Source organism: Alligator mississippiensis, chromosome 7 (genome assembly GCF_030867095.1).
Source record: "Alligator mississippiensis isolate rAllMis1 chromosome 7, rAllMis1, whole genome shotgun sequence".
NCBI lineage: Eukaryota > Metazoa > Chordata > Crocodylia > Alligatoridae > Alligator > Alligator mississippiensis.
In genome coordinates, this window is record NC_081830.1 from 6,586,548 (window position 1) to 6,609,321 (window position 22,774).

The window sequence follows — 22,774 nt, forward strand, 5'->3', positions numbered from 1 at the left end:
GCGAGAGAGGCAGCGAGCTGCTGGGAAGAGAAGGTCTCCACCTCTCTCCCCTAGGGAGGAGGCTCTTCTCAGCCAGACTGGCTGACCTGCTCCACCGGGCTTTAAACTAAGCCCACTGGGGGACGGGGGGACTACCGCCACTGCTGGCCCACTGAGCAATCCTTGCAAAGCCAGCGGATCACGGCACTCAGGGGAGCCCACCCCAGCCCCAGCCCTGGTAAAATCTGTGGGCAAGGAAGGAGCCCCCCAGGGGGCACTTGCCTGCCTGTACACTAATGCCAGGAGCCTGGGGAACAAGCAGGAGGAACTCATTCGCCTGCTCAGTGCAAACAATTACGATATCATAGGGATCACGGAGACCTGGTGGGACTCCACCCATGACTGGACCACGGGGATAGATGGCTATACCCTGTACAGGAGGGATCGTGTAGAGAAAAGGGGCGGGGGTGTAGCTCTCTCTGTTAAGGAAAGCTACGCATCCCTGCAAGCCGATATTGGCGACCAGGGTGGACGGCTGGAGACCCTCTGGGTTAAAATCCGTGGGGAACACGGCACAGGGGACACAATGGTGGGAGTCTATTACAGACCTCCCACCCAAAGTCCTGAGCTAGACCAGGAGTTTGCCCAGGAACTGGCTGAGGCAGCTTGCTCCAGGACCATGGTTGTCATGGGTGACTTCAATTACCCAGACATCTCGTGGGAGGATCGCTCAGCAAAATCTGAGCGGTCGCAGAGCTTCCTCTCGTGCGTGGATGACCTCTACCTGACTCAAGAAGTCTATGGGCCAACGAGAGGCAAAGCGCTGCTCGACCTGGTGCTGGCTACTGGGGAGGACCTAGTCGGTGACCTAGTGATCGATGGGAAGCTGGGTGACAGCAACCACGAGCTGATCACCTTCACCATCCACCGAAAAGCTGGCAAGTCAGTCAGCCAGCAACACGCAAGTCCTTGACTTCAGGAAAGCCGACTTTGACAAGCTCAGGAGGCTTGTCAGTGAGGCCCTAAGAGACTGTGACCACAGGGAGAGGGGAGTTCAAGAAGAGTGGTTGCTCCTCAAGGGAGCGATCCTCAATGCACAAACTAAGTCTATTCCATCTCGGAGGAAAGGCAGCAAGAGGGCACAGCAGCCCCCCTGGCTCTCCAGGGACCTAGCAGACCTCCTGAGGCTAAAAAGAAAGGCCTACAAAGGATGGAGGATGGGAGTCACCTCCAAGGAGGATTATTCTGCACTGGTCCAGTCCTGTAGGGAGCAGACCAGGAAAGCCAAGGCTGCAACTGAACTCCAGCTAGCTTTGAGCATCAAAGACAATAAAAAGTCCTTTTTCAGATACGTGGGGAGCCGGAGGAAAAGCAGGGGCAACATTGGACCCCTGCTGAACCAGATGGGGCAACTGACAACTCACGCCCAGGAAAAAGCCAACCTATTAAATAGGTACTTTACGTCCGTCTTTCATCAGGCCCATGGGACGCCCATGCCCGCTACAGGGCCAGGAAGTCCGGGTGAGGGTGATCCCCTGCCCTCCATTAATGCTGACTTCGTGAAGGAACATCTTGAGAAGCTGGATACCTTCAAGTCAGCCGGCCCTGACAATCTTCACCCCAGGGTACTCAAGGAGCTGGCGAGCATCATAGCCCAGCCTCTAGCACGGATCTTTGAAAACTCTTGGTGCTCTGGTGTAGTGCCCGAAGACTGGAAGAAGGCCAGCGTGGTGCCTATCTTCAAGAAAAGGAGGAAAGTGGGTCCGGCTAACTATAGGCCCATCAGCCTGACTTCTATCCCGGGGAAGATCTTAGAAAAGTTTATTAAGGAGGCCATCCTTAATGGACTGGCCGACGCCAACATCTTAAGGGATAGCCAGCACGGGTTTGTTGAGAGTAGGTCTTGCTTGATCAATCTCATTTCCTTCTATGACCAGGTGACCTATCACCTGGACAAGGGAGAAGAGATTGATGTCATATATCTTGACTTCAAAAAAGCCTTCGATCTGGTGTCCCATGATCGTCTCTTGGAGAAACTGGCCAATTGTCACCTTGGGTCCCCCACGATCCACTGGCTGGAAAATTGGCTCCGGGGTCGGACCCAGAGGGTAGTAATTGATGGAAGTCACTCATCGTGGTGTCTGGTGACCAGTGGGGTCCCCCAGGGCTCTGTCCTTGGACCCATACTGTTCAACATCTTCATTAATGATGTGGACACTGGAGTCAGAAGCGGACTGGTCAAGTTCGCAGATGACACCAAACTTTGGGGCAAAGCATCCACACCAGAAGACAGGCGGGTGATCCAGGCTGACCTGGACAGGCTCAGCAAGTGGGTGGACGAGAATCTGATGGTGTTCAACGCCGATAAATGCAAGGTTCTCCACCTTGGGAAGAAAAACCTGCAGCATCCTTATAGGCTCGGCAGTGCTATGTTGGCTAGCACGATGGAAGAAAGAGACTTGGGGGTCATCATTGACCGCAAGATGAACATGAGCCTGCAATGCGATGCTGCGGCTAGTAAAGCGACCAAAACGCTGGCTTGCATCCATAGATGCTTCTCAAGCAAATCCCGGGACGTCATTCTCCCCCTGTACTCGGCCTTAGTGAGGCCGCAGCTGGAGTACTGTGCCCAGTTTTGGGCCCCACAATTCAAAAAGGATGTGGAGAAGCTTGAAAGAGTCCAGAGAAGAGCCACGTGCATGATCAGAGGTCAGGGAAGCAGACCCTACGATGACAGGCTGAGAGCCCTGGGGCTCTATAGCCTGGAAAAGCGCAGGCTCAGGGGTGATCTGATGGCCACCTACAAGTTTATCAGGGGTGACCACCAGTATCTGGGGGAACGTTTGTTCACCAGAGCGCCCCAAGGGATGACGAGGACGAATGGTCACAAACTACTTCAAGATCGTTTCAGGCTGGACATAAGGAAGAATTTCTTTACTGTCTGAGCCCCCAAGGTCTGGAACAGCCTGCCACCGGAGGTTGTTCAAGCGCCTTCATTGAACACCTTCAAGAAGGAACTGGATGCTTATCTTGCTGGGATCTTATGACCCCCGCTGACGTCCTGCCCTTTGGGCGGGGGGCTGGACTCGATGATCTTCCGAGGTCCCTTCCAGCCCTAATGTCTATGAAATCTATGGAAGTAGGGCTGCACTTTCCAGAGCCCTTCCATTACACGGCTTGCTCCACTCCCCACTTCTTCCATCTCGGTTTACCCCACAAAACACACACACACACACACACACACACACACCTGCTTCCCCAGCAGAGCCTTCCTGGGCCCAACCCACACCCTGCTCCCCACAGGGAGACACAGGGGACACACTTGTGGACAGCAATTACTGTGTTAGATGCACAGCGATCACAAACTTTCTGGGCTTAAGACAAGCTTCAGACTGGAAAGCACCAAAGAGAAGCAGTTCCTGCTACCACCAGCACTAACTGCCCAGCTGTGGGTTCATCCCTCTGAGCTGTGCACATGAGATGCCAGCCTCACGGTGCTGACCACAGGGTGCTCACTGGGTTTCAATGCAGCAGGACAGCCCAGCTCAAGTCACAAGTGTGCTCCCTGCATCCCCCTAGCAAGCAGACCCCAGCCCTGACAGTCATGGCAAAGGAGGAGAGAAAGGAGCCCAGGCAAGCAACAGGCCTGTGTGTCTCACCCCTGCATGCTGCTTTATAGCAGGCACAGTTCCTCACTCACCTCCCTGTGAGAACCTGCCATGGAAGGGATTGCCCCAGCCCTTCTCATATCCCAGACACCAGACAAGTGCACATCCACATGCTGGGAGGCAGGCAGACACACAGGATCACGCACAGGCATGATTCCCCAGCACCCGATGCATTCTGGGTGTCCAAAACCCTTGGGCAGCCTCAGCAATCCCTGCCCCTTGCTAAGCTCCCTGCTGTTCCTCACAGGGATATGTCTCCTTCACAAAGACCCCCAGTTGAAGCAGGAGCCAAATGCTGTCAGCTCTTAACTCCCTGGGGCAGCCCACATGCGAATCCCTGCCCAGGGGCGCCAGAAGAGTATGGCCTGGTGGGGACAGGTCCCTTCAGCAAAGGTTAAATAAGGCCCAGAGCCTGGGGTGGGAGTTGTCCAGACACGCAGGATGGGACAGTCCAGCACCCACTGTCTGTCCCCAGCACAACTGATCCCCATTGCAGGGGAAAGCAGCAGGGTGGTATAAGGCAGGGGACATGCAAATCACAGACAGGCTGCCCAGTATAAATCACTCTGTCCTGCTGCCCATGCAGCACCTGCACACACAACCCATAGCCATCGGGTCTAGGCAGTGACCACCAACACACAAGAGCTTCCCCCAGCACCAGGGAAGATGGAATTTGGGCTCCACATCCTTGTCCTGGCAGCAGTTCTGCAAGGTATTTCATCCTCCCAGGTGGCAAGGAGAGGGAGGGGAGTGCTGCACTGATGCTAGTTGCTCTTGGATCCTGCCTTTGGTTTCAGGTGCCTGGTCCCAAGTGCAGCTGGTAGAGTCTGGAGGGGATGTGAAGAAGGCTGGAGACTCTCTGCACCTCTCCTGCAAAGCCTCCGGGTTCACTTTCAGCAGCACCTACATGAACTGGGTCCGCCAGACCCCTGAGAAGGGGCTAGACTGGTTGGCTGAAATCAGACCTGATGCATCCAAAGTGTGGTACTCCCCGGCTGTTCAGGGGCAATTCACCATCTCCAGAGACAACTCTCAGAACCTGCTGTACCTGCAGATGAGCAGCCTCAAACCCAAGGACACAGCCCTGTATTACTGTGCACAAGACGCACACTGTAACTCAAACCCTATTCATGACAATACAAAATCCCAGCTCAGATCTTTACTAAAAGGTACCGGGGGCGGCAGCCATCCCACACACAGCACAGCCCCGCACAGAGGCAGGAGGGGATGCAGGGCACGGAGGTGAACAGACCCCACCCACAAGGCTCTTCAACTCCAGAAATGTGACAAAAACCACTCACCCCCAGGCTCAGCTCTCCGGAAAGCCCAGGCCGGTTCTTTTCAGTGCATGTCACAGGAGGGCAGCACCTTTAGAGGCATCACCAGTCTGGGAAGAGAGGAGTGCACCCACATCAAGATGTGGGGGAAGGCAGAGGTTTGAACTGGATTTGCCTTGGCCACATCACCCACTGCTGTCCAGAGCCTGGCTTCACACAGCTCCACTGTCACTGCTGGCCAAGGAAACCCAAGTGTCAACTCCCCGCTGGAAGCAGGGCTGCACTTTCCAGAGCCCTTCCATTACACGGCTTGCTCCACTCCCCACTTCTTCCATCTCCGTCTACCCCACAAAAATCACACACACATCTGCTTCTCCAGCAGAGCCTTCCTGGGACTGCCCCACACACTGCTTCCCACAGGGAACACACCTGCACCACCTGGCGCACACACCTGCTCTCAATGCACCTCAGACCATGGATGTCAGACACGAGAAGCATAATGCAGCTTCTGCCTGGCATGTTGTGAACCCTGGCACACACACAGCACCGCAAGAAACAGAACACGAGTCCTGTGAGCACAGGACATCAAAGGACGCTTGACAAAGCCTGGGGGAAGCTGCTATTTTCCTGGGTCCTAGTTGTTCCCATAGAGACTCCACTACTTCCCATATTTCATGAGACCAACCAGTCACCAGGATCTGTCCATCAGACCTTTCCAGGTTCCCTGGAGGCTGACTTCCAGGGCAGCAGCACTGGACATTATTACACACACACACCCCAGCACCTCAGAGAGCAGGTGGGGCTCTCCCATACTAGCCACTATTCCCAGGCAGAGCTGCTCTCCCAGTTCCCTCCCTTGGGGGATCTCCTGCACAAGCCTCCCCCACAGGATCCCCCAAGCTCCTGACTGGGATGACTGCAGGGAGAAGGCAAGACTGGGTTGGAGGGAGGGAAAGAATGGAAGCCACTGTTGGCAAAGCCAGAGGGTAAGGGGACAGGGAGGTGGAGTGCCCATCAGCCAGTCTCAGACACAGGCACCAGGAACAAGAGGCAGGAGCACTCAAAGTCTGTGCTGGGAAAGGGTCCAAGTTCAGAGAAAGATCCCCAGCCAACACTAACCAGGACTGGAAGCCAGGGCATAGATAGCAATCAGGATTGGGAACTAGTTCTCTCATGCAGAGAAGATGCTGACTGTGTCCGGGATTTGGGCTCCAATGACTCTGTACATGTCACATCACACCCCCAAGCCCCAGGGGATAAGTGCTGAAGAGACAACTGCAAATGCTGTTTCCCTCCCCTGGAAATTAATTGGGGAAAAGTCTATGTACAGGTCCAGCAAGCCCCAAGCCACTTCCTAAAGGTGTCCCTGGCCATAGACTGTTTATTTCCTCAAAACCACCAGAAAAGAAATCCCACCCTTTACCTACCTGCAGCCTGGAGAGGGAACATCAGCTCTCTCACAGCAGCAGAATCCCCAGTTTTTCTTTTCTTTTTTTAAATGCATTCCCTCCCCCTTCCCCAACCATTTCTGACTTTTTCTCTCCCTCTCTATTCCCTATGGATAAGTATAAGGGAGCTAAGACATAGGATACGCTTCAGCATTTTATTTTGGTAGCAAGTTGTATTTGTTTTTTCTCCTTCTTTATATTGTAGAATGATGTTTATATTGATGTGTACTGTTCTATATTACTGTTTTACTGGGACTATAAGATTTAGGCCTACATAGGTAAGTTAGCATAAGTCATGACAAACAAAATGGAAACTTGACAAGTCTCCATCCTGGCCCCAGGCCCGGTTGTGTAACCCATGACTCATACCTACCTCTCCTATGTAACTTGGTTCCTGAATGAATGGGGATGAATGTGGGTGCTTGAGAGACAGTGGCAGTAGGTCTAAAAATAGCTCCCTCAATGACGGAACCATCAACACAAATACCTGGACCAAGGACCCAGCCTCAGCATTCAAGAAACAAGAGATGAGGCAACTCACCATTGTGCCAAGCTGCACATGCTCAGTAAGAACACCTGGAATCCTCTGGGCCTGGACAGGCCCTCCCCATAGGAGATCAGAGGTAGTCTGCCCCATAAAAGGGGTAGTGAAGACTGACTTCTTGGGATGCCCTCTCCATCTGGACCAGCACCATGCCACACCACCTATTCACCCAGAGGCCCTGCTGGTGATCCCACTCTGTACAACACCTACTGGACAAGGACCCCTTTCCAGCCTGGATAGGTAGCTATCACCCCCCCCCCCCCTTCAACCAAGGACTTGGACTCTTCTTCTCTTCCCTACCTGGACTCCAGCCCTTCCACTGAGTCTCTTTCTCCTGCTGCCATTGTGAGTGCTTGTGTGTGTGTGTGTGTGAACCAATAACTTCATGGGGCTGTGTAGTGTGTTGTCTGCTTAATAAAACTGTTATTTGGACCCCTGCGTTGGGTTTGCTTTACTACAATTCTGGCCCTGCTTCAATCTCTGCTCCTCTAACTTCTGGCTCATCCCCACTGCCTTTTCCCCTGATCTCTGCCACCATTTTCACCTCATCCCCACTGCCTTTTGCCTCTGTTTCCTGGCTGTTTCCTCCTTGCCACCAGGCTTCTTCCCCCCCCCCCCCCTTGCTTCTACCCTCCCCCACCTTGCTTCTACCCTGACCCCAGGTGACTCTGAGTAACCCCACGGCCACTTGATCTTAAGTAAACCCAAGCCTCTGTTCCTCAGCCAGCTTCTCTCTAGTTCACTGGTTCTAATCCTGGTTCTGGCAACTTTTACTTCCTACACTTTAACTCTCTCTCTCACCTTAACCTTCCCCCAAGTATCCCAGGTACCCCAAGCACACACATACATACCGTACCATCCAAGTTAGGAGCTTACTTGTGTGTATGTGTAGGTGGGTTGTACATGTTTGAACTGGTGAGCATGTGTGTATACATGTCATTCTGTGCATAATATATGAATTAGTGATCTGTGTATGTCTACTGAGTGTGCAGATATGAACAATTGATTTTTGTCTAACTTTTGGGGTGTATTGTGTATGTGCTTGAATTGGCGATAGGTATGCATGTGCCTAGGCTACTTTGGATATGTATGTACCCGAGTTGAGAGTTGTGTGTGTGGGTGTACCTAATTGATTTGTGTGTTTGTTTGTATATGTGCAATTGTGTCACACCCTCCCGTCTACCAGCACAATATTGAGATCTTGAGAGTTGGCCTGACTCCTCAGGGCAACAATGGCAGGTCAGCTGAGGAGGAAACCTCTGGTGAGGAGGTCACTCCAGGCACAGAATGGGCTGAGGGAGGCAAGTTGACCCGGAAGAAGAGACGCCGGGTACTCGCCATAGGCGACTCCATCCTGAGAGAAACAGAGGGTCCCATCCGTCACCAGGATCCCATGACACGCAAGGTCTACTGTCTGCCTGGAGCGTGAATTCAGAACGTGACAGAGATGATCCCGGCACTCATCCGGCCCACTGATTACTACCCCACGGTCCTAGTCCATGTAGGAACTAATGATGCAGCCGGGAGCAGTCCAGATCACTGAGACCAGTCAGCACCAGAATGAACCAGCACAGGGATGAGTTAAAGGTCAGAGACCCCCAAACCCAGGCAAGAGAACACTTAGCACAGAGCAGCCGCGACTTCCTGACCTCACCGCCCAGGATGCAGGGCAAATCTATAGAGCCTGCAGCAAACCGGACTGGGGACAGAAATCCATCACTTTGCTGGGCACAGAACACAGACACTGGTTTTAGGGCTCATTACATCCACCTGCTCCCTGTACCTACCTCTCTGCACTGCACAGGCAATCAGGGCCCCTGTTCCCCTGCAAATGGCCTCACTCTTCCACAGACTTCCATTCTTGTCTTAAAGCTGCTCTTTATCACCTCTCGCTGCTCCTACTTCAAATCCATCTTCCATTTTAAAATGCCTTTCCATACGCATGGAGTTAAACACAAGCTATTTCTCTTTACAGACAAACACGTGCTTACAATGTCAGTCCCACCTCATCTCTCCTCTTGCCCCAGTGTCCTGCACTCAGGGTTTTACCATGAGCTTACCCTGGTGTCTTAGCCAGAACCAGGCTATGCCTTAAAAGACCTGACAGTGCAGCCTGGGCTGGGCTGTCTGGAGTCTCCTACATCCCCAGGCCAGGCCCTTCCAGTCCCAAAACTCCCCTTACTGCTTCAAGAGGCCCCTCCCAAAGATTTCCAGAACACAGGGCTCCATGCAGGAAGCATTCCCAACCCAGGATGGGGAGAGGATCTATGGTAGTGTCCACATCAGCTTCCCAAGAACCTGTAATTTAGGGAGGGCCAGGGGATGGCAACTTTAGCTTTGTGTCGTGCAGTTAGACATAGGGCATCATCTGCCTGGCAGCAAGACGGCATCCAGCCCACAATCTGGGAAAGCTCCCTGACCCCCACAGCCTGGACAGGGGTAGGCCAGAGGCCAGTTGTAGGGTCTGGAGGAAACAAGATTCCCAGGGACTGGGGGAAGCAGACATACAGAAGAGAACGAGAAGGCCAGAAAGAGAGAAAGGGCTTGTTACAAAACAGAGTGGGAAAACTGAGAGGAAGTAGGGAGGCAATAGGGTGCAGCCACGGTGTGTAGAACAAGTCTCCTTGGCAGCCCTGGGCATGACTGTGTTCATGAGGGGCAGCACCGATGCAAATCCCAGCCTCCAGCTTCCTGGTTAAATCCTGGCTCCTGTACGACTGGCATCAGCCCAGGGAGACTACTACCGGCTTTGGACCATATGGCTAAGCAGCAGCTCTGCAAAAAAGGACCCAGAATTACATTGGCCAATACACTTAATGAGTCAGAAGCATGCCCTTATTGACAAGAAAAGCTAATGGCAGCAGGGGAGGGGAAGCAAACTGCAGAGGCCTGTTGTCTACTTTAGCAGCATTAAGAGGTGCTGGGCAGCATTAAGAGAAGTGCTGCCAGTAGACCAAGGGAAGTAATTATTCCCCTCTATTCTGTACCGGTGAGGCCACATCTGGAGTATTGTGCCCAGTTTCAAGCTCCCCACTACAGCAAGGATGTGGACAAGTTGGAGACAGTCCAGTGGAGGGGAAAAAAAGATTACGGGGCAGGAGCACATGACTCGTGTGGCAGCTCTGGGGAAATACTGCCCATCTCAGCACACAATGGCATTGCTACGGCTGCTTCTCTCTTCCCTACAAAAGGTCCTGACTGCTCTGCATTCAGCAGCCAGTTCAGCTGCTGTCACCCCAAAATGGAGTGGCTGCCTTGTGAGAGACCTTCCCACACCAACAGAGGGAAATTTGAGGGGAAACAGACCACAAGAGAAGGTATTTCATCGAGCAGTCACTCTATTCCTGCTCTGTCTCCCTGCAGCTGCGTTCCCGGATAGCCACAGACACCACCACATATTATTGCGTCATGGACAACACAGGGAAGGGAAGGGGCTGCACGGAAAGGGGAAGCAAGCTCTCCCCAGGCAGTCAGGCCACTGCTGGCCTAGAATCACTCTCTTCAGCCATGTAGACACAAAGGAGCTTCCCAAGAGGAAGAGCAAAGGGAGAAGCCTATGCTCTTTGCATTACTCCCTTTCCTGCCCTGAGCAGCCATGGCAAGGCTCACACTGCAGCTCTCACTAAAGTATGTATCCATGCAACCACTGATCAATCCATAAACACCTGACACAGGGACCCAGTGAACAGCATGGACCACAGTAGGTCTCACTGGAACCAAACTTGGTCTAATATATACAGCCTGCACTGAAGTAGCTAATTAGTTCTTATAGGTGTTTCACAAGGCCAACAGTTAAAGAGCAAATTAATAGGACCAGCACCAAACAGCAAGGCACAGATCAGAGTCACTTGGGAAACAGGAGTCCCTCTCTGCTAGGAGGTTTGCACCCATGGGAGAGATTCAAGATGAAGAGGATGGCACCTGAAGATGTGTTGGTACTTGCCTGCAGCTCTTTTTGGAAACAATGATGTTGTCAGGGGCACAGTATCGTGGGCAGGATCCAGGAACCATGTGCACAAACGATCGACACTGAGGGAGCATCAGGTCAGCTGTAAGAAGGTAAGAGCACAGGCTGCAGCTCTCAACACAAGTTGTGCACCTACAGAGTGGTTTGGCTTTCCCAGAACAGTTGAAAGGGGCAGAGAGACTGAAGGGTCATTCTGTGCTTGTGGCAGCTGAGCACCAGAACCTCGCCAAGCTCCATTCAGGACATGTCCCATCCAAAGCAGTCTGCCCTGAACACTCACTTGCCTGGTCTTGGAAAGCAAGTGCAGCACTACAGCTACAGTGGGCCATGATATTTCCAGGCACCTGGGGATCTGGATTCCCCCTTCATTGGAATTGCAAATCACTAGAATTGCATGGCTGTATTGGGGCTGGTTTCTTGAATGAATGGGAGTGAATCTGAGTGTTGTCATTGAGGGTAGTTGCCTGGGGAAGCTTGAGCCCTTTGGCCGAGTTGTACTCGTTGCTTCTGTCCGATGGAAACGAGCTTAGAGACCCCAGTGATGCTTGAATGATTGAGTTGCAAACCTGCCACCTCTTTTCATCACAATGGGAACGTACATGCAAATCTAGACTTCAGGACTCCTGGATAAGTACTGCTGTCTTATTCTAGAGGCTTCAGCCCCTCCCCAGAGACTGAAGTGCTTGCCCCTACCTCCTGGGAGCCAACCCCCATGGAACCAAGGATGAAACTGTTACTCCTTTTCTTCTCTCTGTTATCAGCACCCACATGTGAGTGCCTCTGACAGAAGAGAAAGAAAGAAGGGACAGAGGCAAGAATCCCTGCAGTGACCAATTCTCCCCTTTCTCCACTTTTCCTTTTTTCCAGCTGTCCTCACTGAGGTGCAGGTGGTGGCATCTGGCCCAGGGTTGGTAAAACCTGGAGACATCCTCACCCTGACCTGCTCTGTCTCTGGTGTCTCTATTACTGACAGCAGCTATGACTGGCACTGGATCCGGCACCCTCCTGGAAACGTGTTGGAGTGGATGGGACGGATTTACCCAAATAACGGCAATACTAATTATGCCTCATCTCTGCAGAGCCGAATCATGATTTCTGCAGCTACCTCCAAGAACCAGTTCTTCCTGCAGTTGCACTCCCTGACAGCTGCAGACACAGCCATGTATTACTGTGCAGGACACAGTGACACAGAGCAGGGCAGGGGCTGCACAGAAAGGGGAAGCAGACTGTAGTCTATATAGAAGAACTAGACTAAGTCAGAACACTGCAATTTCCATATGGGAAACCCACAAAAACCCAGGGAAGAAGCTCCCAGTCAAGATAAACTTTGAACATCTTAGAGTTTTCATAAAATTAGCTAATAGGCTATTATGGAGAGCACTGTGAACACTGTAGGCATTGCATTGCAAGATAGCCTGGCAGACATTACAAAAGAAGCACCGTTTTAGATAGCAGAGAGACCTGGGGGTCCATATCCACCTAAATGCTCATAGCAGTGCTGTTCCCAACTCCCTTGGGTACTTTAAGAATGCCCAGCTAGGTCTGCCCTAAAGGTGGTACATACTTTATACTCCAAAGACTTCTGGATTCACAAAAGTAGTATTTCCTGAAATTGCATTTAGATCAGTATTTTCATATGCTAAGGCCATTTGGACTCACGTTTCCCTCTTCCAATTCAGTTGCTCAGGCAAAAAAAAAGCAGGTGTTCCTAATTCTCCTTGGCTCTTTGTAATCCTATTGTGACAAAGCCATGTCAAGACCTGTCTCAACATTGGTCAGCTCACCTGTCTAGGGCAGTCCACTCACCTGACTTACCCACCAAGCCTTTGTTGGAACTAACTAACAAGCTCGATTGCTCTCTCTAAGGCAGGGTTCCTTCGCTTGATCACCTCCAGAGACAGAGAGACTTGGTAGCCCCAGCCCTGTGGTTATATATTCCCTGGCCCTACCTCCTTCTGGGCATTTGACTGCCTGCAGGTGCTGGCTAATTATCCCATTAGGCTATCATTTAGGTAAGCTGCAGCTGTGGAGCTCTGTCTAGTCGTCAGGGCTCCCCAGGCTAGGCTGCTTCTGCCCTTAAAGGAGTGGGCACATTTTAGTGCCCTGCTATACCCATTAGTGGCCAACACAGAGGAGAAGTTGTTCCAGTTCCTGAAACACTCCTAAGCACTACCTCCCTCAGAAATCACTTAGTAAGTCCTTCCCACATGCTATATGCCCTTGAAGATTGCACAAGGCCCTAAAGAACCTTTGGCACCCAAAACCCAAAGAAAACTTGAATATGGGAGTCAAAACCACAATGGTTTGCTTGCATCTTCCTAAGCTGAACAGACTTCCTTTGTGCGGCCTTAGCAATAAGCCTTACCAGCCCCTTGCAAGGAAATCCAGTGGTTCAACCACATACACTTCTCCAGGGGCACTGCCTACTCTCCACCTCTACAAACCCAAGCCAGTATCCCTAAGCACAACACCAAGTATGGTTATTACCAGATACTATAGGGGGTGATGGACAGACAGAGGCATGGGTAACTTCTAATGCACCCAGTAAGACTCAAAGACAGGACCCATGAGAAGGACTTTGAGTAGAATGTAGCCCATTAGAGCACTCCATCACCTCAATCTGGGCCAGGATCCTAAAGAGGAAACCACGGGGGCTTGATGTGCCAGGTGCTGAACAACTGCTGTCCCATGCCCTCACAGCCTACGGCAACATCATAACAAACAGCACAGGGTCAGAAGAGGGGCAGACTGAAGTGCTCTGGGTCAGAATATACAAGCGTGTCAGGGGGAAAGGGACTTAATGGTGGGGGTCTACTACAGACCACCAAACCAGGGGGAAGAGCTGGACTGGGAATTCTCAGGCAAGTCAAGAGACGTGGTTATCATGGGTAACCTACACTATCCAAACATCTCCTGGGAGGAGCAGTCAGCCAGGTCTGACCACTGACATAGGTTCCTAGCCGAGATACAGGACCTCCACCTAACCCAGGAGGTGCATGGTCCCACCAGGGAAATGCCTTGTTGGACCTGGTCCTGGCCACACGTGACGCCTTGGTCACAGAGACAGAACACCCTATGACCCTATGGCACTGACAGATGCAGCAACAGGGAGTTTGGGAAATACTGCCAAGGGAGTGAGGAGCCTGAAATCTCATTTCTGAAAGTGTTTCGGGCATGTGACAGCCTGAATCACATTTAATAAGATTTAGGCACCCATCTTCTGAAGGTTCTTCTGTATAGAGCTCTCTGATCCCAGCTCCTCCAGGCCTCAGGCATGCTCTACTCCACCATCTCCATGGCTGTGTCTGCAGCAGTGCAAGGCCTGCAGCACTTGGGGCTCAGTTCATCAGCTGCCACCCTTTCAAACCCTCCCCGGGGAAAATCCAACCTCAGGGTGAGGACAAGGTCCCAGGGGAGGAAGAAGAAGAAACCAAGGCACAGTTCACCTGTCTTGGGCCAGAATCAATCTATGTCTGGGAACCTTTTGGCCTTATGTGGTAAAAGCAGATACAAGCACTGAGGACACAGGGCTGGAGACAAGGATCAGGAGATTCTGCACACATTAAATACTCTTAGCAAACCCCCATGGGGCTTAGAGACAGACGCAGACAGATTCTCATCAACCTCAGGAAAATGCAAGAGGTTCAAAGAGGAGCCCAGTGAGATGTGCTCCAACACCCTTTTTATCCAGACAGCCCTTAATGAAGCCAAGGCCAAAAATCCTCCTCTCCACACACTCAGGTCTCTGCCCCTCTGCTGAGGCTCTTTGGCTTCTTCTGGGCCCTGAAGACTCTGTCCAAGACCAGACCCCAAACTTGCATCTCCGGCCCTCTCAGATCTGCTCAAAGGGGTCTGGGCAGGACTGAGGAGTGCCACTGCTCAGCATTTCCCCAGGTGCTATATATCCAGGGGAGGCAAAGTTGATGACTTCAGCAAGCCCTGGGGCACAGTCAGCCATGGGTCCCAGGTTACAGTAGACCCCAGCCTTGAGACATGTTTTTCTGGCAGATCATCTATGGAGAGGGGGGAACCTCTAATGTGCCCAGCCTCCCTCCTACCCCACAACACTCCTTGTTCTCTCAGCAAAGAGAAGTGCTGTGATCCTGGTGTTGCTGAGCAAGCAAGTGCCTGCCTACCTATCACATGAAGAAGACCCCAGAGGATACCGTACTCCTGGCCTGACACCTCTTGTACTCTCTCGGGAACCGGTATGCAAAATTTCTCCTCCCAGGGTGCCTGCTTAAATATGGCCTCTGGGTCCAGGAGCCTCAGACCCTGCATTCTGCTGGGAGCTTCATTTCTTATGAAAACCAAGATGATGACTCCCCTGATGTTCCTTGCTTTGTTTTCCTCTCTCACCTGTGAGTGTCCCTGCAGCAGTGGGCAATAGTGATAGATAAATGGAAGTATTCAGTAGCTAACTTGATTCTTGCCAATTAATTTTTTCCCAGGTGCTGCCTTTGCAGTGATGCTGGTTGAGACTGGCCCAGGGGTGGCGAAGCCTGGCGAGACCCTCACCCTGACCTGCACTGTCTCTGAGCAGTCCATCACTGCCAGCAGCACATACTGGAACTGGATCCGGCAGGCTCCTAGCACAGGCCTGGAGTGGATGGGAGTTATTAACTATCAAGGGGGAACAAGCTACAACTCGGCCCTGCAGAGCCTAATTGCCATCTCCAGAGACACCTCCAAGAAGCAGTTCTCCCTGCAGCTGCGCTCCCTGACAGCGGCAGACACGGCCACATATTACTGTGCCAGAGACACAGTGACACAGAGCAGGGCTAGGGCTGCACAAAAAAGGGGAAGCTGGTTCTGACCAGCGAGCAGCAATGATTGTTCCTCCGAGGAGAGAGAGAATAACTTTTTACAAACAAGAACAAGAGCCAGACAGCCAAAGCATGGGGAAACCCAAGCCCTGCCCTGTAGGAGAATATGTTCCTGTTACCCAGAGCAGGGCTGGGTGCTGCCTGTACCCAGGAACCAGCTGGCCCTGCTGGGCCACATGCTGAGGTTGGGAATCACCAAGCAGGTCACAGGGGAGCAGACCTTTAATAACCCCCTCAGTCTTCAGAGTGAGGCAGCCAGGACTCAGGCCTAAGGCCTGTCACCACCTTGCACAAAACAGAGCACAGTTCATCCATGCCCCAGGCCTCCCCCTACCCTGCTTTCCCCAGGCCCTGCCCCCCTGTGACAGGACCCCAAGTCAGCCAAGGCCATAAGGGTACAAACTCCCCATGAGGCAACATACTCAATTACAGGCCAGCTAAATTTAGGGACTAGAAGAAAAGCATTAATAATGAGGGAAATAACACTGCCATGTGACTAGGAAGAGAAAATAGTCTGTTTTTAACTTTTATTTACTAACTCCTAACACTTCAGTCTCACCCCTGGCCAGTACTTTCTTCTCATTCCCTGGCTAGTTCTAGGGGAAGGCTGGAATTGCCACCCTCTCTGCAGTATACTCCTCCTTATCCCCACGGGTCTCAGCTTCTCCGATGCCCTCAGGTAGTTCTATCGCTGCTCCCCAGAGTAAGAATAGAGATGCCAAGAGCCTCAAAGATAAGAGGCATGAGCAGGCAGCACCCAATGCCTCCCACCCTAAACCATGCCAGAGCCTCCTTGTATGCTCCACATGGCACTGACTCCAAAGCCTGGATCCTTTTAGCTGTCAGGGATGGAGCCCCAGGGTCAATGCTCCTAAATCCCTGACCCCAGTGCTTCTCCAGCTGGGCTTGCTGCTCACAACCCACCCCAACATGATTTTCAGTCCCTGCTTACAGCTCCAGGGTATGATGGCAACATGACAAAGACTGAGAGAGTATTGCATCAGCTCAGGCCAACCGCACTCTTTCTTGCATCTCACCAAATACTTGCCACTCAAACACTTCCTGGACCAAGAGGGAGGGCTACAGCAACACTCAAACCTTTTTCATTTCAGACACCAGCAGGGAGCAGAGACACCTCTCCCCTCAGCTTCCCCTCCCAGCTCCAGAGCAGATGCTTGCCAGGAGCAGCCCACAGACTCTCTGCAGCCTGCTGGAGTAGCTGGGGCTAATGGGACTGAGTGTAGCTTGGGGAGGGGATTAGGGGCTGCTTTGGGCTGCCAGAAGCAGGACACAAGGGCACCACATGCAGCCTGGAAAGCAGCTCTGTGCAGGTAAGTTTATAGGAGGTGGAGGGTCTGTGGGAGGTGGGGAGCAGACCACGGCCTCCGTGGTGAGGAAGAGCGGGGCAGAACTGCGGCTGGTGGTGCTGCCCAACCAGGGCAGCGCATGAGGTGAGGAGCAAGACGCAGTCATGGAAAGCTCACTCAGGGGGCATGGGGAAGGGCGGCTCCTTGTCATTTACTACACACACCCCCAGGGAGGAGGGCACTGGGGGGCACTTGCCCACAGGATTTGTGGGTGGGCCAGGGACAGTTGTGGGCTACCCATTGCTGGCTCAGGGCTCCTAGCCTTGCTACCTTTGCCCCAGAGCCCTGCGCCACCATGGCAATGTGCCCTCTGCTGGCCTATAGCAAAGGGGTGGAGGTAGCATGGAGTTGTGCCCCTGGCAGGGAGGAGGGGCAGCATGTGTCCCTCCTTTTCCATTTAAAATGTGGCCACCCTACCTGCAGATCTCACCCCACTGGGCTGGGCACCAGACACCCATCTCCCTTGGCCTCCTGCAGCCACCTTAGCCTGAGCAGCTTGACCAACACTGGAGCACACATCCTAGGCAGAGATACACACCCTGCCTCTGGCAGAGCCTTGTACCTCAGCTGCATGGCACCTCCCTTCATGGGGAGCAGGGCAGAGAACAGCCCTGCCCTGCCCAAAGCATCAGGGGCCTGGCCAGGCTCTGGGCAGCCAGGGCTTGGCACTATAGGGTGATGGACCAAGGAGTCAGGAGCAGGCCAGGGCAGGAAGCAAGGGGGTATGGAGCATTTGGTAAAGTTTCAGTCTCTACCTGGAACCAGACAGAGGAATCTGTCCTGCTAGGCAGCCCATGCTCACTCATGCAAGAAACAAGGGCCACCTGGGGACACTGAGGCAACCATAGCCAGGCCTTCCCAGGCCCTTAGGGCCCATAGTGGGGGGAGAGGAGGTATGCTTGTGCAGCCCTGGCACAAAGTGTTTATGGGACAGCTGCCTCTCCTCAGGGGTCATGTCCAGTCTGCCTTTAGCATGGTCAGAGCCATGCCCTGGAACCAGGGAGGGACATGGCTACTTAGTACTGCCCCCTCCCAGTCCCTGACCACCTCTCTGATAACTCACTGCCCCTTGCTCTGACATGGCCAAGTCCATGGGCCCTATCTCCATGGCAGGAAGCAACAGGGCCAGTCCTAGGCACACCTGCAGGGACCAGCCCAGGGACTGCTGGGAGTAGTTGAAGGAGACCACAGCAGAATAAGAGAACCCTGCTAAGACCAGACCCAGCCTCAACTTCCTGCTGCCTGCATACACACACAGGGCAGGATGGGGCTCCCCAGCCCTGGGCTCCACTCTAGGAGATGCCCCATCATGCAGCACTCAAGGGCACCTTTGTCACTGCCCATACACTGCAGGTAGAGGGGAAAGGCACTGAGGAAGCCTGAGCTATTCAAGGAGGCTTCCAGACACCCAGGGGCTAAGGCTTTATGCAGCTGTGCAGGACCAAGCTCCAAAAGTTTAACCACCCCAGGCCACTGGGGTTTTCTACAGGAGCCAGAAAGATTTAGACTTGGAGGGGGGGAGGAAGGGGTTGGGATTCTTCCCCAGCAATCCCCTCCTGCTGCTGAGTTTCATGCCCTGCTCAAGAGAACATGCCTCATTGTAACAAGTATTCGCACTAGGCCAATCCAAACGTGGCCCACGCACTTGTTCCTAGGGCAACTGCCCGCCTTCTCACCTGCCATACCTTGCTGTTAATTGACCTTGATTAGCGGGAGACTGCTCTTGTACTGCCCCGCTGCCAGGGGGTGCTATCTACAGCTCTGTTTCTTCCCCTACACCGCAGTCCACACCTTACCAATGGAATGGACGTTGTGTCCCAGCCTTATTACAATCTGGCCCTTTTTTGTCCTCTCTGGGCCTTCCTTTCTTTGATATGTGCCCTCTCCAGCACTAGGGCTTTTCCCGGGGACTCAGTAATGCTGCCCCCTCTCTGGGGACTCCTCAGTAACACTGCTCCCTCTCCAGGGCTCACCGTGCCCACACTGGGGCTTCTCAGTAATGCTGCCCCCTCTCCGGGGCTCCTCAGCTGCCCCTCTCTGGGGCTGGGGTCTGTGCACCCTAAATGCTGCACCCTCACTGGCGCTGGGGTCCCCACTCTGCTGTGGGTCCCCTATGAGGCCTCCTCCAACCCCTAGTAGCCTCACCCAAACCACCGGTCACAAACAACAACACAAACGTAAGCCACTTGGCTATAACATAAATGGAAGCCACCCGGCCATAACAACAGTCCAGCCTACCAGGGAATCCTCCATCCCTCAGCCGAGTCAGATGCTGCCCCTTCAGTCAGGCTTTCCTTCTCTTCCATAGCAGATAGCTCCTTCCCCCTTGGCTGCTAGCAGTGAACTGACTCTGGTCCCAGCGCCCAGGGTTTATAAGGGAGCCAGGCCCCGCCCCTTCTGGTCAGCTGACCTTCCCTGGTTGCCCCAGCAACCCACAGCTGGGCTCCTTATTCCCTGCTAGGGAGGAAGCCCTAGCAGTTTCCCCCTCTTTGGGAGCCGGGCACCTCAGTGCTTTGTGACACTCATTCTCCCTGATTCCCCAGCACCCTTTTTAGCCACATCTGATAGAAGTAGCTACAAGCCCTTTGGACACAGGCAGGGAGACAAGTGCTGTGAGAGCTTAGACATCACCCGATACCTGCCTGGGGCCTTGCAGAAAGACAGACAGATAGAGAGACATCTCGAGTCTTGGAGGCATTTCAAGCACATGGGCAGGGACATAGGAAGTGATGGGAGAGGGCAAACAATGGAGCCTTTCCTGTGCCCACTCCAGTTCTGCAGATGCAAACTAGACAGCAGCTCCCTGCACCCTGGTGCTGAACACTGTAGATCAAAGGCAACCCAGTTTTCCTCCCCAAGGGAAAGCATCACCCACAGAAGATGCAGAGAACTGGAGACAGCCAAGGAAATGTCTGTTGATCCACAGCTCCATGCTCTGCCCATGAGGCCAGGAGGTCACAACAGCTCCAACACCACATGGGCCACGTCCGTATACCCCCTGTGGCTGCACCCAGCTCCTCAGCCTGCCCTTTCCCCCCCTTCCTGGCCACAGGACTGCTCAGGGGGAACTTGACTGACCCTTTCACACCTCCAGGCATCCATTACCCTGCCGTGCTGGAATCACTCTCCCTGGCTGTGTAACACTGAAAACCTTTTCCCCAGTACCAGGAATATAGGGCTTGGGCTCCACCTCTTTGTCCTGGCAAGAGCTCTGCAAGGTATTTTGTCCTCCCACAGGACAGGGAGAGGGAGGGGAGCACTGCACTGATACTATCCTGATACTAATTACTCTTGGATCCTACCTTGGTTTTCAGGTGTTTGGTCCCAGGTGCAGCTGGTGAAGTCTGGAGTGAATGTGAGAAAGCCTGGATACTCCCTGCACCTCTTCTGGATTCACCTTTAGGGGTACTCTGGAATGGGTCCAATTCCTAGGAAGGGATTGGAATGGGTGGCTGAAATCCAAGTTACCTGAATGCATTGCACTGATTAAATGCAAAGGCAATGCACCATCTCCAGGGACAATTCCAACAACAATTCCAACAATTTGAAAATGAGCAGCCTGAAGCCCAAGGAAAGGTACGGTTTTACTGTGCGAGAGGCACAGGGAGCCACAGCCTATTAGTGACCATTCAAAAACCCAGCTGTGGAGCACCCTGTGCCACATGAGGGCAGCATCTCCACAGGCAGCACCAGCCTGGGTAGTGGGAAGGGTGTCAGACTCAAAACAGGGGTGCGGAGGAGGTCTGAGCTGGACAAACCCAGGCCACATCACCCATTACTGCCCAGGGCTCCCCTCCACACAGCTCCACACTCTCTGCCTGCCACAGGAACCCCTTCATATCGACTCCCAGCTACCAGCAGGGCTGTGATTTCCAGACTGCTCCCATACACTGTCAGGCTCTGGATCCCCCTTGTTCCAGCTGCCTCCACCCCCCACCCCTGACAAACACATATCCTGCTTCCCCCATAAAGCCCTAGGCCCTCACATCCTCAGCAATCACTCAGGATCTCCCTTTCTGCTTCTGTATGCCACTTGGCATTGGAACCAGCCTTCAGGAAAGCTTGGCACCTCAATCCTAAAGGTTATTATGGAATCAGGCTGTCCAAATCCCTTAGCATCTTGGAAGCTCATCCTTTTTGCTGAACTGAACTTAGTCTCTCAGGTGTAAACCTCTGTAGGGACCATTCCCTTCTGGAGACACTATAAATACCATCCCTCTCCTGCACACCCTGGAAACCCATGTGGAAATAGGGCCTGTTATTTTACATATGAATTTAAACATAAGCCCTGGTTTTCCCTAGTGTTTAGCCCGGCCTTACAGTCTCCATCCATGCATCTGTAGAGCACTTTGTGCCAAAAGCTGCATACCACCTCTCCCAACTGCATGGCTGGGCTGACATAAGAGATCAATATATTATATATTTCTGGCATATACCAATACAAGCACTACAACATGATGACTCTAATGCATGATGGAAGCTGAGATCCACTCTGAGGATGCAGGCAGGGAGACAAGGGCTGTGACAGCTCACACCAGTTACATCACCTGAGAGACTTGCCCAGGGTGTGACCAACAGGCAGATGCCCCAGCTGTAGCGAGTGTCTCACAGGGCCCAACCCAGGGTTCAGAGCAGATCTGGTCCAAGGCAGCAGAGGAGTAAGGAGATTTCCAAAGCAGACACCACTGGGCTTCAGCAGCTCATGTAGGTGGGCAGAGGTCAAAGGGTCTCAGAGCCAGGGGTCCATTCCCACTCCCCACAGTTGCCTCCAGTGTTGCATGGGCTCTAGCACCTTTTGATCAATCATCTAGTGTCAGCCCTACTCCAAGCCAGGGCCCTGTGTTAGGACCCACTCTGGCCATCACTGTGCTCCATAGGTGGGGACACAGTGAAGGAACAATACTGGCAGGCAGCTGAATTGTTTGATTAGAAAGCAGAGAAGGATGGTTCCCCTCCAGGCAGCACCTCCTCTTATTCTCCCCAGGCCAAACCACATGCAAATCCCAGCCCCAGGGGCCCTGTTTAAATGCCAGCCCTGGCTCTGGGCACCCCAGCGTCTGTCCAGACAGGGACCTGTCCTCTCCTGCCTACTGGCTGGGCATCAGCCAGAATGACCATGACACCAGTGCTGACTTTGCTGTCCCTGCTGGCAGCCCCCCTGGGTGAGAGTCTCTGGTATGGGTGGGGGCAGAGGCAGGGGGAGTCCATTAACTAATGCCACTTTTATTTCTGCTTAGGTATCCTATCCCATGTCACACTGAAGGAGTCTGGCCCTGGGGTGGTGAAACCTGGAGAGACCCTTACCCTGACCTGCACCATCTCTGTAGATACTGTCACTAACAACTATTGGGATTGGTTCCGGCAGGCTCCAGGGAAAGAGCTCGAGTGGATTGGGGAGATTGATCAGTACAGCGCCAACTGGAGAAAGAACTACAACCCATCTTTCCAGAGCCGAACAACCCTCTTTGCAGACAAGTCCCGGAACCAGTTCTCCCTGCAGCTGCGCTCCCTGACAGCCACAGACACTGCCATGTATTACTGTGCCAGAGACACAGTGACACAGAGCAGGGAAAGGGCTGCACAGAAAGGAGAAGCAGAGGCTGAACAGCTCAGAGAGCACATTCACCACCAGCCCCTGAACAAATACATAGGCATGAAATCTAGGCTGAATCAGCGAGTGAGCACCAAAAAAGCAAAC

The 22,774-nt window shown here is 53.0% G+C and overlaps 1 long non-coding RNA gene across 3 annotated transcripts in view; it reads right to left on the reverse strand.

Annotated features, from left to right (window-relative positions):
- The window catches only part of LOC132251345 (uncharacterized), an 85,316-nt gene that overhangs the window by 61,558 nt on the left and 984 nt on the right, over window positions 1–22,774 (reverse strand). For 2 of the 3 annotated variants that reach the window (XR_009463318.1, XR_009463319.1), the window contains exon 1: window positions 19,315–19,407. This is a non-coding gene — a long non-coding RNA (uncharacterized LOC132251345). Of the gene's footprint in view, window positions 1–19,314; window positions 19,408–20,378; window positions 20,505–22,774 lie in introns of those variants that run through there. The other variant, XR_009463320.1, reaches the window with a different exon arrangement.